Source organism: Sinocyclocheilus rhinocerous, unplaced genomic scaffold, assembly GCF_001515625.1.
Source record: "Sinocyclocheilus rhinocerous isolate Xijiao unplaced genomic scaffold, SAMN03320098_v1.1 scaffold818, whole genome shotgun sequence".
In the NCBI taxonomy this organism is placed as follows: domain Eukaryota; kingdom Metazoa; phylum Chordata; class Actinopteri; order Cypriniformes; family Cyprinidae; genus Sinocyclocheilus; species Sinocyclocheilus rhinocerous.
This window is the reverse complement of record NW_015664989.1, coordinates 1146284-1162492: the sequence shown is the minus strand read 5'-3', so window position 1 is coordinate 1162492 and position 16209 is coordinate 1146284. Positions and strand designations below refer to the sequence as shown.

The following is a 16209-nucleotide window of genomic DNA, read 5'->3' as shown; positions in this document are numbered from 1 at the left end:
AGGGTCTGAATACTTAGGGCCGTGTGATATTTCAGTTTTTCTTTTTTTAATAAATCTGCAAAAATGTCAACAATTCTGTGTTTTTCTGTCAATATGGGGTGCTGTGTGTACATTAATGAGGAAAAAAAATTAACTTAAATGATTTTAGCAAATGGCTGCAATATAACAAAGAGTGAAAAATTTAAGGGGGTCTGAATACTTTCCGTACCCACTGTATATTAAGCTATATTTTAAATATCATCAAAAGTTTGGTAATTTCATATATATTAAGATCAAAATGATCAAAAGACTTTAAGCTATATTGCCCAGTTTTTAAAAGCTATATATTAAAGCTATTTTTCTCCTTAATTTAGAGTAAAGCGACGTTTATTGCTCTTTATGCATTAAATGCAACAGAATTACACCGTGCTAATCTTTAACTCGCAATTAACTGCACAGTTATGCCTTTTGTATTTGCATGAAAGACAGTGGGGTAAACAATGTGTTGAATTTAAAAAGGAAAAAGGGAATTGTTTGCAACTCGTTTACTTGTCTTGTTTAACAATTAGCATAATTAATGGACTAAACTATCCCGATCATTAAACAAGATTTTTAATGGATTACATTTAATGATTTAAAGGCTCTTTTATGGAGTGAAGTAATTACCCAGAATTCACTGTTCAAACACAGAGCACGTTTTCTGCTGCTGGGTGAAGGAGAGATTAAGCATGTTGTGCATTTGAATGAATGGTTTCTGCTGTGAAATTCTAATGTTGATTTTCCATCTAAACAGATGAAACAGGAAGTTGTTCAGTAACATGATGGTTACGTGACCGTTTCAGGTTTGTAATCATACAAATATTAGTCCTAATTCCTCTGACATCTATATTCTATGTTGAGAATGGGAAATCGATGAACAGAAACAGCCGTGCTGCGTGCTGAATAACATCTAGGCTCTGGTGTAATGCACATGTATCACAGGTTGATGGTTGATTTTCATTAGCGGCCTCATTGTCATGCGTGCCGTGTCTTCCTGCACCAGAATGCACATTGTGTCGTACTGCGGCTTGTCATTGTTTGAAATTGAGTGCATTTTTTTTGTTTTGTTCTTCTGGAAAAAAAATAAAAGATCCTGTTGAACATGCACCGATTGCGGTATATTTGGATACATTAAATCTATTTATTTATTTTTTTACCCATTTGGGGGAAATTCACAAAGATATGTAGACTATCATCAAAAGCACACACACACATTATAGTTCTTCTAATTTGGAGAAAATAAATCTTGAACCATTCAGGAACAAATTCACAAATATTAAGATATATTTTGAATATCATCAAAAGCTGTATTGTCCTTTTTCAAAGCTAAATGCTAAATATAGCTATTTATTCTCTATTTTCCCATAATTTATTGTTTGAGTATTTTGAGTAATGTATATTGAGCTTTATGCATTAACTGCAAAGTGCTTTTTTTAGTTTATCAGGAAAAAAGAAAAGATACTGTTAAACATGCACTAGTTGCTGTATATTTATGATTGGATAAGTTATATATATATATAGAAATGTCTGTTTTTTTTTTACATTACTTTAACATGCTTTTTTAAAAATGATGTCATGCGGTTGTTGGATTCATACATTTAATTGTCATACAATCAGTTGATTGCCGCTAAGAATAATCCTGTTTTTATGAGCGTGAGGCCGCAGGTGACAACAGAGCTGCAAACTAACCACCCAATCAGATCGTATCCTTCTGAATAAATCATTTCAGACTAGAATTAGTGATAAATGCCCTGGGAATTTTCTCTCATGTTGTGTTACTGGAATATTACTGTCAGCGCTGGGACTCAGTTGTGCATCTAGGGCATGAAATATCTTACAGTGACATGTGCAATGACAGTTTTTCCTGTTGTTTTTACATCATGCAATAGACGAGCTGATGCTATTCATAATTTGTTTTTAGAGGGCTGTATTTTTTAACTATGCATCTTAACGTTTACAGTCATTTGCGTTAAAGTGGCACTATAATGTGATGAATCCTTCACGGTGTAACAAGCACGCAGCGCTCTCTGCTCTTTAGAGATGAATGAGTGTTGGCCAAGGGCAGTTCCAGTGTGTTTGATGGTGTTGATGATTTATGATTACTTTAACAAGGCAATTTGTTCCTTAGCATTTAAACAGCATGCTTTACTGGAATACAACCCTGAGCTGTTGACAGAAGATGGGCTTTGTAAAATAGATACAAGCATTGCAATAGATGGATTACAGTTAGTGCTTTTGTGCTCTTTAAAATTATGTTAGAGATATAGAAAGTTGTAAAATCTAAAATACATATGATAAAATAGTTTGATGTGGTTTGTGCAGGTTATTTTTGTTAAAGGAATATTTCACCCAAAAATGAAAATTTGCTAAAAGTTCTCACCCTCAGGTCATCCAAAGATTAGGATGAGTTTGTTTCTTCATCAGATTTGGAGAAATGTAGCATCACTTGCAATGGATGCTCTGCAGTGAATGGGTGCCGTCAGAATGAGAGTCCAAACAGCTGATAAAAACATCACAATAATCCACAAGTAATCCACATCACTCCAGTCCAGCAGTTCACATCTGGAGAAGACAAAAGCTGTGTGTTTGTAAAAAACAAATCCATGATTAAGACGTTTCTGATTTAAAACTTAAGTCCAAAATCCATTATAACACTTCCTCCAGTGAAGTTCCTCCATCTCTTGTCGTCCTCTCACATCAAAATCTACCCAAATATTTGTTCAGAACTGTTTTGGACTATTTTGACAAAAAAACTGATCTGTGCATATTTCTCTCCTGATTCAAAAGAGACAACTTTTTTGCCTGGAGGAAGCAATATTATGGATAGAATTTTAGCCACAAGCAACGGTTTGAAGTTAAAATGGCCTTAATAAGGATTTGTTTCTTACAAACATGTAACTTTTCACGTCACAATATGTTAACTGATGGACTGGAGTCGTATGGATTACTTGTGGATTCTTGTGATGTTTTGATCAGCTGTTTGGACTCTCATTCTGACGGCACCCATTCACTGCACTAGTTGTTCAGTTCATGTAAACGCAGTTGTCTCTGTCTGAATCTTTCATGTGTGAATGTGTGACTCCTGTGAGTAACTGAAATCTGTGAACAGATAACAGAATGAGATGAAACTCTCTGAAGAGGAGCGGCGACCGTATTGAACCGCAGCTGCTGTGGTTTCTTGTCTTCCACTGGAGACGCCAAGATGTTTCAGAGGTTAAACTTGATTTACTTTGAGCATCTGTCTGAAGCAGGTGTGAGGGGGTTGAACATTGAGCTTCGCAGTATCTCTGCTTGAGTATCAGGGGAGTTTTCGACCAGATGAAAAAATAAATATGGGGATTTCACAGGGTTCACTGCTTGGCACTTATGAAATGTCATATTTAGGGCTTTTAGTTCAGTAACAGATCCTTGTCATTTTACAGATTTATTGTTTGTTTAATTGTAGTTAAATTTACCATTAAAACTTTACACTCCATAAATGTGTCTTGAATTTTGATGGTTTATTTCAGTAGTAAGTAACAGGGTTATTATAGTTAACTAAAACTAAAATCCATTAAAAAAATATTACTGGAAATACAATAAAAATGAACTGAAATAAATATATTTATATATATATAAGTTTTACGTTTTAAGTCAAGTCAAAAACTCAAACCGTTTAGATTTTTATAAACCATGTATATTCTCATATTAATGTCATATTCTCATTACATTGTCATCTGGTTTGTATTTTCTTTGACTTTGTGTAGTTTTGATGTTTTTTAAGGATGAGGGCGTATCACATCCTGTCCATGTTTAATTCGATTAGAATCTATAAAGTGACAAGTCATTTTTCTGTTTTAGATATGCATGATATTATTATTTGCATTTGGCATTATTATTACGCCCTAGACTGTCAGAACAGCCCACCACAGAACGACTAGACTAAATGATAAACAAGTATTAGATTACTGATTTTGTCTTTGAGAGTTATTTTCTCATAGTCAAAGCCCAAATTGCTGTGTTTGAAATGTGCAAATAACCAGCACCACCATTATTTCATTGTCATGGGAGTCTGCATTATTTTCTCTGGTTTACTATTACAATAAACAAATGAATTTTGCAATTTGTGACATTAGAAAAGACAGCCTCTGTGATTGTTAAAGGAATTGTTCACTAATAAATATTCATGCAACAGCAGCTCATTGTGACAATGTCAGTCAAGCTCAAAAAAAAAAAAAAAAAAGTCCGTATGACTTATGCATTATATTTTAGCCTTCTGAAGACACTGATGATGCCAAAAGCCTTTATTTTGTGCATGTGTCATATCCAAATGTGACATGCCAGTTTAATATGCAGATTGGAGAATGAGAATTTAAATAGTGCACAAATCATATGGACTTCTTATAATACTAAAAATTGATTTTACCCCCCCCCCCCCCAAAAGTCAATTTTTGACTTTAATAGACATTTAGACTTCCATTGCATGTAGAAGATGCTTGAAAATCTTTCCTTTTATGTTCCATAGAAAAATAGCCTTGTGTCATTCCAAACCTGTTCTTTTGGTATTTTATGGATGTTAATATTTTGAATTAGATTTTTTTTCTGTCTATTTTCTGCTTTCATGTTAATTTGTTAAATTTTCCTTTTTTTTTTGTCTTTTTTAAAAATACGTTTATATAGTTTTTATGAATTTTTATTTCAGTTTTAGTTATATTAGTACTTTGAAGTTAAAGTAAATGAAAATGAGAAATGTTGCCTTGGAAACTAGCTGAAATAAAAGTTAGTTTTTTTATTTATATATATATATATATATATATATATATATATATATATGTATATATTATATTATATATGTATATATTATATTATATTTTATATATATATATGTATGTATGTGTGTATATTATATATATTTATTTAAATGTGTGTGGGTAATAACCCTGTTCCAAAACTTCCTGTTGCTCAGTAAATGTTTATTTTCTTGATATGTTTGATATGAGTAAATATGTTTATTTTCTTGAGCGATCAGAGAGGCTCTCTTTTATAATGCAACAAAATGTCAAATAAGCACAGAGGTATTTGCTTCTTGTTGGAAATAGGATTACTTTGACTCCATAATGGAGGCTGAGTTACACTAGGTATCAGCCCGGCTCGCTCTTTGTCAATAAAGTAGCTTTAGAAACATCTAAAGGCAGATTTGGGTCAAACCTGGAAGCTTATGAACAAACGCGAACAGAACCTCCCTTTCATTTCATGGCAGCTGACTATAAATGACTCTTCTCACTTTTATCTGTGAACACTATACGTTTTCTCACCCTGTAATTTAAATTGAATTCCTCTATGGATAAGGAAAGAAGTCTGCTTTTTTTGTCTGTAGTGTAATAACATTGGTCTGCTTTTCAAACACACACTGTCTGTTGAGCTTGCACTTGTTCCATAACCAAGTAGAGACATGTTGAATCTTAACACCAATCAGAGTTTGGAATATTTATTGGACTGAAGATGCTTGCGTGCCTGCTTGAGTTTACATTTGCAGTGATTGCAGGCACATGTACGGTACACTAGAGCAGCAGTCCATTTGTAATCATATTGATGGGAGAAAAGGGGCCATTTTTAGGTACTCATGTCTGCATGTGACAGTGTTTTCATCCGAGCTAATTTCCGCAGATCAAGCTCATATTGTTCTGGGATTTGAATCTATTGCAGAGTGTAAATTAAAGCCGTCTTCATGAGGTTCTGAGCTTCACTCTTTATTGGCAACACATAATCATTGCAATAAAGACATATAAGTCAAGAGTCACGCAGGATGCTGTAACAGAGATAATATTGAAGGTAAAATACATTATCTCTGTTCCAGAACCTATTTATCTGTCTACATAATGAGCCTTGACTTAGAGTTCAAAAACAAAATTGCCTATAATTGGACTTTTTCCATATATTCCATACATATTTTAATATTGTCATATATAATATTTTAATTATGTATGATTTTATATGATCAATAATAATAATAATACATATATTATTGTTTATATTTAATTTAGTATTTATTTTTAAATATCATTTAGAAGTATTTTATTATGATATATTTTATTATATATGAAAATTGTGTTTAAAATTACATTAAATAATTAGCAAAATAAAATATAAATATAAAAAGTATCTCTGTTCCAGAACTTATTTATCTGTCTACATTATAAGCATTGACTCCTAAAATAAAATATAAAAAATAATAAAATAATATAAAATAAAAATTGCAGTATTTAGATTTATGTGGATTTTAGTCTGTAAGACTTGAGCCTATCCATATGTAAATGTATTTATTTAAATATATTTCATATAATAATTATATAATATTATTTATCATATTTTCATATATAATATTTTAATTACCGTATATGTGATTTTATATGATCAAAAATGTTAATTAATAATAATTATAATAGTATTTATATTTAATTTATTATTATATACATATGCAATATTATATATGCAAAATTACATTAAATAATTATTTAAATATAATTAAAAGTAAACTACTTAAAGTATTGCATAACACTTTACAGTTAGGCCCTATTAGTTAACTAACAATGAGCAATACATTTGTTACAGTATTTATTAATGTTTGTAAATGTTAGTTAATGAAGTACAACTGATCATTGTTAGTTCATGTCGGCTCAGGCCCATTAAATAATATTAACAGATACAACTTTTGATCTGAGTAATCTGTTAGTAAATAGATGCTTCTAAATCATTTATTAATCTTAATGTTAGTTCATGTTAATTAATGTAGCTAATGAAAACTTAATGTAAAGTGTTGCAGTTATTGATTTAAAAATGGTGGAATTGAATGACTAAGGCCACCCCTGGGTTAATTCACAAGTCATGTATATTTAGCATTTCATATTTGATTTCTATGGAAGTATTAGAGTAAACATGCTGAATCGAGAGCCGTTCTGTATCACTCTGTTCTCTCCGTTTCTCTCTCGTTCCTTGAGATTCGCTCCAGTACTCACAATAACTCAGTAACTCATTTCAGCAGTCGTCCACATAAAACGAGTCCTTGGATGAGAGCCGAGGCAGAAAATTCCTTCAGATTCGCTCTATGCGTACCTTATTCCCAAACGACTGAATGAAGTAAATGATGAGTTTGAATTGAAATGAGATTATAATTGTATAGTTTTGTCAGTGAAAGAAACGGGTGCGAAAAAACATCCTGTTGGACGGAGGAGGGGCGAGGGTTGAATATATATTTATTATGATTTTTTTATTTATATTTAATGTATATTTATTTATATATTTATGTAAATATATTCCATACATTTTTTAATATTTTCTTTTGTAATGTTTGAATTATATATGATTTTACAGGGTTGAAAATGTTATTATTATCATTATTAATATTATTATTATTATTCAATTTATTATGTATTTATTTGTTATATATTTTATTGTATATGAAAATGTTTAAAAATGCTAAAAATTGCAAAAAAATAAAATAAAAAATAAAAATTGCATTAAATAAAATAATTATAAAAATACAATTAAAAAAGTAAAAACTAATTAAATACAAAAAGTAAAATAATTATAATTAATTAGATGCATGTTAATTCTGTTATTATTATTATTATTATTATTATTATTTTATTTGTTTTTGTTTTACATATTGAATCATACTTTACTGCGATGGCTGATTGGTTGATATTGTGCTTCATGACATAAATGGCGAGAAAAATAATGTCGAAAAAAGACTACTTTCAGCTCAGACACACTAATGCAAACGTGTGGCACACATATAAACTCCTCCACCAATGTTGAGAGACCTTCATGTCACGCTGATGTTCACCTTGATCTTGACTTTTTTATTTCTGTCTCTGACAGTTGCAGAGAAACAACACAAAGTTATATTGACCTTTTTGCCTTCTCTTCTATAAATAGCAGGCCTGCATTGTTTATTTGGACATCGCTGACATCTGAAGTGTCGTCCAGCCAAACAGCCTGCCAGCGTCCTTGGGCTTGAGGTGCTATTGAGGGTCAGGACTTCAAAATCAGCTTCACTTCAGTTATTACTATATAAACTGACTGAATAAATACAGTGTGCAGCCAGGGCTGTTCACAGCTGGCCGTGAGTTAGCATTCTGTGAACAATGGAAACAAAAACAATTGTTTTTGTTCCATTCACTTATTATTCTACAAGCTTTCAAATGCTTTCATTATAACCAACAAAGTGCAAAGGCCATTTAACCTGTTAACCGCACCTGGACGCCGGCGCACTGAACGCTCTTTGTTTGCACGTGTCAATGGTTACAAATAGATTAAATGAAAGGGACATAATTAATTTTGACAAACTATATATCATTCTAAAGGTCTAAGCCTCAAGCATCGACGATAGATGGCTGTTTTTCAATGGAAAGCTTATAAGGAATGTATTTGCTAAATTTGTGTAAGCAGTACACATCAAAACAAGCATAATCAGAACGCAGTACGTACCAGATTCATCGTAATAACGAGTCACAAACGCATCCACAGCTGTACATCCCGGTTTAGTTAGAAAGGTAAGGGTCCACTGAAGAACATCCCATAGAGCACTTTTAGTCCAACGAAGCAATAACGTTGTAATATGGATGGTTATTCCTTTGTTTTACGTCTCATTTCTTCAGGGACAGTTATTGTTTGTATCTGTTATGGAATAACTTACGCTCCTAAAACTGCATCTTGGTAGTAAAAAGCAACATGGTTTTGTAGCATACAGTGTCACAAACTGAATGAGACCATCCACTAAAAAAAAAGTCAAAGATACGTGGAATAATGTTTATTTGAATTCTGGCGCTCTCTCGTGACGGCTCGTGACCCACGCTGTGACGCACCTGTCATCTGTTGGGGCCGTAACTTAGCGATCGGCTTTTTGCACAAATACAATTACACTAAGTCGCTTTGGATAAAAGCGTCTGCTAAATGCATAAATTATTATTAAATATTCCAGTGACGCAAAGCTGTATTTTCAGCATCATTACTCCAGTCGCCAGCGTCACGTGATCCTTCAGAAATCATTCTAATATGCTGATTTGCTGCTCGAGAAACATTTCTGATTATTATCAATGTTGGAAACAGTTTTTGCTGCTTAATATTTTTTTGGATCCTGTGATACCTTTTTCGTCATTCTTTGATGAATACAAAGTTCAAAATATCAGCATTTATTCAAAATAGAAATCTTTTGTAACAATATACACTACCGTTCAAAAGTTTGGGGTCAGCAGATTTTTTTTTTCTTCTATTTTTGAAAGAAATTAATTCTTTTATTCAGCAAAGATGTGTTAAATTGATCAAAAGTGACAGTAAAGACATTTCTATTTTTAATATTTTCTATTGTGATTTCTATTTTTTTCTATTTTGAAATTTTTGCGTTAATTTATTAAAAAGCAGTAAGTGGTCACTGTCTTGATTATTATTATTTTTTAAATGATGTACTTTTCTAGCAATAGCTGTTTTGCTATTGCTATAAGTGCATGTATGTGCTACCTTTTTATATTTTTTGAAAGCAAATGCAACAATGTTAATTATATACTGAATATCAAAATTTGGAAGTATATTGAAATATACAGTGGGTACGGAAAGTATTCAGACCCCCTTAAATTTTTCACTCTTTGTTATATTGCAGCCATTTGCTAAAATCATTTAAGCTCTCTCTCTCTCTCTCTCTGTCTCTCTCTCTCTCTCTCTCTCTGTCTCTCATTATTGAGTGTGATTAGAGATGGGCAGTGAACATGCCATGGTTCTGCTCTTCTGCACCTTTCCTCTGTTTCATCTCGAACTCTCTCTTTCTGTCTGTGATTGTCATTTATTCTCCACCTGTTTGCATGCAGATCACTCCTGCACAGGAAGACGCTTTCTGTTGTTTTCATGAAATGTGCCAGTTGACTATTTGTTTTTGTGATTGAAGTTTAAATTATGCAAATGATGTCAGAGAGGGAAAACATCTTTTCCACTCAGCAATATTGAGGTACAAAGTTAGACACACATTTCCAATCATTTCTTCAGTGTTTTCTGTCCAGCCAATCGTGGGCTTGAAATAAGTTTTCAATGGTGTAGAAGAGTGTAAAAACAAAACAAACTGTGATTGTTCACTTTACCTAATGGTCGGACAGTCTCTTCTTGCCTAATTAGGCTGTTCTTGATGAGATTACCAATATTTTTCTTTTTTGAATTCACATCATTACACATCAAAACACAATCGGAAATTTAATGAAACAGCCGCCTTGTATTGTTCTTTGTTGTTGCATCAACTTTTTGTAGGAAGATTGCACATTTTGTATAATTTTCATATATTAATTGTTTTTTAAGTATAAATTAAAAAAAAATGTTTTGGTGCCTTTTAGTACTTGTTAATGTTTTTAATCATTTTAATGATGTCTTATTTATCATTTTTGATATTATTATAATTTAAAATTATAAATAAATAAATAATAAAACATTTTTTATTATTACTAGTGCTGATTTTGCAGTGAACCGTTTGTTTCTGTTTTAAATATATTTTAAAACAGACAAAATGAAAAATATATATTTACGAAAATAATTTACAAATATTTTAAAACAAACATTTTAAACTGCAGTAAACAGTTTGTTTTAAAAAAAATTTATTTAAGTATTTGCCTGTTTTAAATGCATGTTCTCATTACACACATCTGAAAAAGACTTTTTCCAAAAAAATGTCTTTCTTACTTATTTTGTTTTTCTTTCCAGCTGTTTTCAAAACACAATCAGAAATGTAATGAAACTTGTTAAATCAGGCTTCAGTTCTCAGTATGACATAAACGGCTGTCATTTAGACTAATTACTCTAATGATCTTTAGGAAAAGGCTGTAATCTCACAAAACACATGCTAATTTTCAGCGTGTAGTAGTTTTCCATCCACTGAATTCAGCAGAGGCCGAGATGAGCAGAATTCTCCTCCATTTTCTTGCTTTTGATTAAAAATAAATTGGATGTTTGCGCTCGTGTTTCATGACCCTAATTTGGATCTTCAGATTCGGTCATCAGACACATACTGTATGATGGTGTGATGTGACCAGAGGCAGAAAAGCAGCCGTTTGTGTAGGTGCAATAACCCTGCAGTAATTGTGTCTCACAAGAGTTGTCTGCAGTTTTCTCTTTCTGGGTGAGTCTTATGAAAACGTCTAGGTCATGTTTCAGCTCAGCATCAACAGAGGGAGAATATGTGAGTTTTATGACTCCTCCATGACAATTAAGCATGCTTTCAAAGCCTTATACCCATAATGCAACTAAATGCATTGTGACAATTTTTTTGGTAAATTTCTGATAGTTGACTGATTTGATTATACTGTATTTACTAAAAATACTGTATGTGAACCCTTTTAAGGATAAATTAAAAACATCAAATATTAACAAATATGTAAGTTATATATTTATTTAAATTTAAAGATATAATTTTATATGAATATATTTTAAAATGTATTGAGAATGGGATATTTTTAGCATTTATTTTAATGAGAACATTAGGTATAATTTGCTTGATATTTCATGGAAAAACATCTTTGTTCTAATTTTTAATAACAAAGATCAAATTAAAAATAACTATTGTGATTATTAATATAGTAATTATTATTATTAAGAAAAGAAGTGGAGGAAAAGATGCAACGTTGCTAGGTGATTTTGCTTTGGAGCCTTGAGAACTCGATTTTTCACAAAATTGATAGCTCAGTCATATTTTGGTCGATTCCAACAAATCATACATCATTTTGAAGGTTTTTTTTTTAATGGATATTGTGAAAAGAAAAAGAACTCATTTTTGAAAATTTGCTCATTGTGACTCATTTTGCCAGCACAGGTCACATATTATAATATTATATATAATATAAAATCTATTTATAATATATAGTATTATATATAATATTCAATTTATTTATAATATATAATGTTATAATATTATATATAATATTCAATCTATTTATAATATATAATAATACAATATTATATATAGTATTCAATCTATTTATAATATATAATATATGAATATTATATGTGTGCGTGTGTGTATATGTATGTGTATATATATGTGTGTGTGTGTGTGTATATATATTATATATAATATTCAATCTATTTATAATATATAATAATACAATATTATATATAGTATTCAATCTATTTATAATATATAATATATGAATATTATATGTGTGCGTGTGTGTATATGTATGTGTATATATATGTGTGTGTGTGTGTGTATATATATATATATATATATATATATATATATAACCTGAATAATGTCTAATAATTATATTATTAATTATTATAGAATTATCATTATACATAATTATAATAGAATAGAATTAAAAATTTCATATACTTTTATTGCACATATTAATAATTATGTTCTTTATTTCTAAATCGTTTCTAAAAATTATCATGTTTATTTATTTATTTTTCATTTGTTCCTGGTTTAAATTACATTTGAAATCAGATCATTTCAGTGTGACATCAGACTTTTGGAGTTCACTGTAATCTTTCATTAGGTTTTGGGGTGAAATATGGCCAGATGTGTTCTTGTCAGATGTTATGACATTCTGACATTCAGCTATCTGCTAAATTTCTTTCATTGATTGTAGGTTTGCACCATGGTCTTATACCAGTATTAGGAGTGTGTTCTCAAAGTCCCCCTAAATGTCCTGCGATAATAAATGGAATGAAAGGAAACGTTGTGCAGCGTCAGTGCTTTTAGACTGAAGAGCTATATCACTTTAGAGCAGAGAGCTAATATTGAGAAGAGACTGAAGTCAGGAGGAGATAATGTAATGAAACCTCCGGGTCACATCACTTTAACCTGCTCTTTTCTTCATAAATGAAACCAATGTTGAATAAGAGCCTTCTTCATGATTCTCATCTCAATCATATTTGTGTCCTTTTTCTCCTGTAGTTGTCATTGCCCAAGTTTGTTTTCATGTCTCATGTGAAGAGGTTTAAATCATCTCAGCTCTAAGTCCGTGTCATCGCTGTCACAGACTTCACTTTGTAATTTTCATCTTGCAAAATTACCTTTTATAAAACAAATAGCTCGAATGAAAAAATCTGCTTGGACAGGCCCTGTTCATTGTTTTTACATTTATTCATTTAGCACAGTGTTTCTCAACCCTGAGCGCCCCCCCAACACTGCACATTTTGTATGTCTCCCTTATGCCGAGTTCACACTGCACGATTTTCAAACTCGTCGGGTCACCGTTGTTTTCACACTGCGTGACTATCTGTGGTAGCATTCAGTTGTTGCTGTGTTCACACTGCAATCATCGACAGCTCCAGATATTTAGCATGCCGAATATTTCATGGGCGTCGGCAACGTGTCGGCGATTCCCTCAGATCGCGTCTTTGATAATTCACACTACGTGATTGTCACTCGCGTGAACGAGCACCGATTTGCCTCCGATTTCGGGCATTTGTTGGCGATTTCGCAAAACCTGTCGGCGAGTGAAAAATCGGGCTAAAATCGTGCAGTGTGAACTCGGCATTATCTGACACCCATTTCAGGTCCTGTTTCTCAATTTTTATAATTGTTTATGCTTATAAATATTATGCATATTTAGTAATATAATAATAATAATAATTATTATTATTATATTATTACTATTTTATTGTTTATGCTTATAAATACTATACTTATTTTCATATAACTATTATTATTATTATTATTTATAATAATAATAATAATAATAATAATACATGAAACCCCTGCAGTCTCAGATGATCTGTATCTGTTTTTGATTCGATATCTCCAGGCTTTCTTGTGAATCGTAATGGTTTAGCTTTATGGCTGGGCTGGTTCTCCAAACTTGTTTTCCTCAGGCTTGATGTAAAAGCCAGCAGTAAGTGTCAGAGACGTGTGTGCTTAAAGAGCACAGCCTAACCCCGGCTATCAAGAGTCACGCCTCGTCTCTCATCTGTCTGTGTGACTCTGATGAGCTCTGCTTTGATCCTGCGGTGAGATGTGATCAAGAGTAGAGAAAAGCCTCTTTTAACTTGCCTCTTTACAGGTTCAGGGTGTTTCTGATCCTGTGTGTCAGAGTGTGTGATCATGCAGGTTTGTTTTGTGGTAGATGAGATGAGTGTGTGATGGTGTTTGTCAGGAAACTGAAGTCATAATAATCATACATATATAAAAAAAAAAACACTTTACAATAAGGTTCCGTTAGTTAACATTAATTAATGCTTTAGCTAACATTAACTAGCAATGAGCAATACATTTGTTACAGTATGTATATAACTTTGTTAACATTACTTAATAGAAATGCAACTGTTCATTGTTAGTTCATGTTGCTCAGTTAAAATTAACTGAGATTAATACATTCTTTATCAGTATTTACCATTTTTAGTTAATGTTAACTAAAGTAGCGAACTAATATTATATAGTAATTTTCAATATAAAGTTTATATATTTAGTAGTTTTGAAAAGATTATTTTCAGGATTGATTCTTGTTAGATTCTCATCACTGTAATAGAGTATTTTAATTTATTTTTATAAACGTGTTTTTTATATAAATATATAAAAAAAAAAAATATATATATATATATATATATTTATTAAATATATTTTTTAATTTGATATGAATTTTACATATATTGTTAGGAAACAAATATTTTTATTTATTTATATATATATATATAATTAGGCTTCATTTACATTAAACAAAATCTATTTCCTTTCTTTCTTTTGATTTTGGGGTGAAATATGGACGTGTTTTTGGCTGGTTTTGTGAGTTCATCTAGTGGCATTTCAGTGATCAGTGACATTTTGAGCCGTGCAACATGTTCACATCGACTCGTTAAAGAGAAATCAGACTCTAGTTAAGAAACCCAAGCAGCTGCCGCTCACTCGAGCTCTGGATGTTTTCTCTTCCATCACTTTGACTCTATTATGTGGTTTTCTTCACTAGCAGCGTGTGCTTCATCAACTGTGTGTCAATATTCCTGCTCATTAAAGCTGTCGTCAATTTAAACAGACAAGACATCTCTCCATTGTTCATTTGCAGTCTATAGTCTAATACCTGGTTATTATTACTAGAAACCTATTGTTATTGTTTTATGACCTGATAGCATGTATTTATGCATATTTTTGCAATTTTTAATACAATAGCTAATCTTTTAAAAATGACAGTAATTATGCAACAACAACAAAAAAGTTAATTTACCTGTGCACACCAAATAAGTAGCTAATTAAAAATGGAAATATCGGTGTCTCTGGTTGTGCTTTTGAAAAATAATTTCTTGTATCATATCAGTTTAGTGAAATGTGAACATAAAACAAAATTTTTGCACCTGTTTGCTCTTATTTGCAGTGTGTTGAGTTTTCATTTAAATGAAGGATTAGATGTAAATTAGCTCAAAAGGAAATCATGTTTAAGATTTCAGCGAGGAAGAAGGAAATGAGGAAGCGATAATGATGCTGACATTTGCATTCTGTAGGAGATGCATCTCTATGTGCTGCTACACGACTTAAACACTTACTCTGTGTGTTTTCATGCTTTTCTTTTTTATTTCTCTTGTTCTCAATGCTTTGATAAATGACGTCATGGCCATAGCACTGAAGAAAAATCTGTATTTATTCATTTATTTATATCATAAGTTAATATTTAAAAATGAAATATTGTTTTCAGTAGTGATTCTTATTACTGTAATATAGCTTTTTTTAATGTTTAATATTTTTAGAAAAAAAATATATATAAAAAGAATATAAAACCTCTATAAAACAAAAGCATTTAAGTACTTAATGTATACATAATGCAATACAATATTTTTTCTTTTTAGCATTTTGTCTTATAACAGAGATCCAGAATAAATTTAAAACTGTAAGTCAAAACTGTAAATATATATTTTTTGGCATTACATTAAAACTTAATTGGTGTAAAATGTTCCTAAATTGCCGGTACGAGACTCGAACCCACAACCTTTGGGTTACGAGTCCGACTCTCTAACCATTAGGCCACGACTTCGAAATAATGTCACAATGAAAAAAAGGCTTTATTTTCTGTTAAGTAAATGTTCTTATTTTGTAAGTATATAAAAATATAGTTTTATAGTAAAATATAATTGCGTTAATTCAAGTTTATTTGTACAGCGCTTTTCACGATACAAATTATTGCAAAGCAACTTTACAGCAAATGAAGTTTCTACAATATTTAGTGGTAGCTTATCAGTGGTGACTGT

The 16209-nt window shown here is 31.2% G+C and overlaps 1 protein-coding gene across 1 annotated transcript in view; it reads left to right on the top strand.

The window, feature by feature from the left end:
- LOC107730562 (bromodomain adjacent to zinc finger domain protein 2B-like) overlaps positions 1-16209 on the top strand; it is a 64734-nt gene that overhangs the window by 27018 nt on the left and 21507 nt on the right. The window lies entirely within an intron of this gene.